The following is a 2,500-nucleotide window of genomic DNA, read 5'->3' as shown; positions in this document are numbered from 1 at the left end:
TGGGTCCCCCCCGGACCTTTCGGCGCGTTTACCCCGGCCGACACGCCACCATTGGCCGCCTTGACACACCCTGTCCCAGCCACGGTCTCCACGGGGTCTCCTGGGAACCACTCGGCCTCCCGGAGAGTGACTTACAGGCCGATTGAACCGGGGGGATCCGCTGGAAACTTCGGCCGTAGTAGCTAGTCCGAAAACGACGGAGAAAAGGAAGAAAAACCTCGGTTTACAAAAACACCGAAAGGTCGCCGAAAACGAGGCCGTCAGGGAAGCTCTCCGGGCCCCTGGAACGGGCCCTTCGAGCCGATGGAACCGGAGGGAGGCGCTGGAAACTTCGGCTGCGGTAACTCGGCCGAAAAATGAACTCCGAAAAACCTCCATCGGAAAAAACCGGGAAATCTCCGAAAACGAGGCCGACGGGGGAGCACTACGGCCCGCTGGAAGGCGCCCTGCGCGCCGATGGAACCGGGGGGGACCACTGGAAACTTCGGCCGTGTTAAACACGGAAACACGGCCGAAAAATAAAAAACGAAAAATAAAAAAAAAGCTCCATAAGAAAACACCGGGAAATCGCCGGGAACGAGGCCGACGGGGAAGGCCTCGGGCCCCCTGGAACGGGCCCTGCGCGCCGATGGAACCGGGGGGACCGACGGGAAACTTCGGCCGTGGCAAGTCGGCCGAAAAATAAAAAATGAAAACAAAAAAAAGCTCCATAAGAAAACACCGGGATATCGCCGAAAAAGAGGCCGACGGGGAAGCCCTCCGGCCGGATACAATCCGCTCGACCCCGGCCTCCGCTCCCCGGGAGGCCCGGGCTTTGGCCAAACGTGTTCCCCGGAAACGGCAGCTCTTTTCCGGCTATCTTATGTCTGAACAATGTCTGGAGGTACATGTTTTCAAAAACCGTGTTTCTGAAATCGGGCAGGGACCTGTCTGCAAAACCACCCGTTACCGTGTCGCCTCCCCAAACACCAGAGAGGCTGAGAAGCGCGGGCACTGCCTGCGCTATTCCCCCTCTCTGGTCCTGGGGACATAGGCTCTGGCAGTCGAACACCCAAACCCAAACACCAGAGAGGGGGAGAAGCGGGGGCACTGCCTGCGCTATTCCCCCTCTCTGGTCCTGGGGACATAGGCTCTGGCAGTCGAACACCCAAACCCAAACACCAGAGAGGGGGAGAAGCGGGGGCACTGCCTGCGCTATTCCCCCTCTCTGGTCCTGGGGACATAGGCTCTGGCAGTCGAACACCCAAACCCAAACACCAGAGAGGGGGAGAAGCGGGGGCACTGCCTGCGCTTCTCCCCCTCTCTGGTCTTGGGGACTTAGGCTCTGGCAGTCGAACACCCAAGACCAGGGAGAGGCCCCTGAGCTTAGCCGGCTATCCTCCAGGCTCCGGGCTGCCTTTCCAAGGCCCCTGGCCCCCGGGTGAAGGCCGCAGGCTCCGGGCTCACTCCCACCCCAGTTTCCAGCCCCTGCTTCGGCCCCCACCGCCGGGGAGAGGCCCCTAAGCCTAGCCGGCTATCCTCCAGGCTCCGGGCTGCCTTTCCAAGGCCCCTGGCCCCCGGGTGAAGGCGGCAGGCTCCGGGCTCACTCCCACCCCAGTTTCCAGCCCCTGCTTCGGCCCCCACCGCCGGGGAGAGGCCCCTAAGCCTAGCCGGCTATCCTCCAGGCTCCGGGCTGCCTTTCCAAGGCCCCTGGCCCCCCGGTGAAGGCGGCAGGCTCCGGGCTCACTCCCACCCCAGTTTCCAGCCCCTGCTTCGGCCCCCACCGCCGGGGAGAGGCCCCTAAGCCTAGCCGGCTATCCCCCAGGCTCCGGGCTGCCTCTCCAAGGCCCCTGGCCCCCCGGTGAAGGCGGCAGGCTCCGGGCTCACTCCCACCCCCGTTTCCAGCCCCTGCTTCGGCCCCCACCGCCGGGGAGAGGCCCCTGAGCCCAGCGGGCTATCCTCCAGGCTCCGGGCTGCCTCTCCCAGGCCCCTGGCCCCCCGGTGAAGGCGGCAGGCTCCGGGCTCACTCCCACCCCCGTTTCCAGCCCCTGCTTCGGCCTCCACCGCCGGGGAGAGGCCCCTGAGCCTAGCCGGCTATCCCCCAGGCTCCGGGCTGCCTCTCCAAGGCCCCTGGCCCCCCGGTGAAGGCGGCAGGCTCCGGGCTCACTCCCACCCCCGTTTCCAGCCCCTGCTTCGGCCTCCACCGCCGGGGAGAGGCCCCTAAGCCCAGCCGGCTATCCTCCAGGCTCCGGGCTGCCTCTCCCAGGCCCCTGGCCCCCCGGTGAAGGCGGCAGGCTCCGGGCTCACTCCCACCCCCGTTTCCAGCCCCTGCTTCGGCCTCCACCGCCGGGGAGAGGCCCCTGAGCCTAGCCGGCTATCCTCCAGGCTCCGGGCTGCCTCTCCCAGGCCCCTGGGCCCCGGGAGAAGGCCGCAGGCTCCGGGCTCACTCCCACCCCCGTTTCCAGCCCCTGCTTCGGCCCCCACCGCCGGGGAGAGGCCCCTGAGCCTAGCCGGCTATCCT

The sequence above is a fragment of the Centroberyx affinis genome, unplaced genomic scaffold (genome assembly GCF_046629955.1).
Source record: "Centroberyx affinis isolate AG114_WGS23_722 - 3 ecotype Tasmania unplaced genomic scaffold, CSIRO-AGI_Caff_v1 ptg003831l_1, whole genome shotgun sequence".
In the NCBI taxonomy this organism is placed as follows: Eukaryota; Metazoa; Chordata; class Actinopteri; order Beryciformes; family Berycidae; genus Centroberyx; species Centroberyx affinis.
This window is presented reverse-complemented; position numbering follows the sequence as displayed.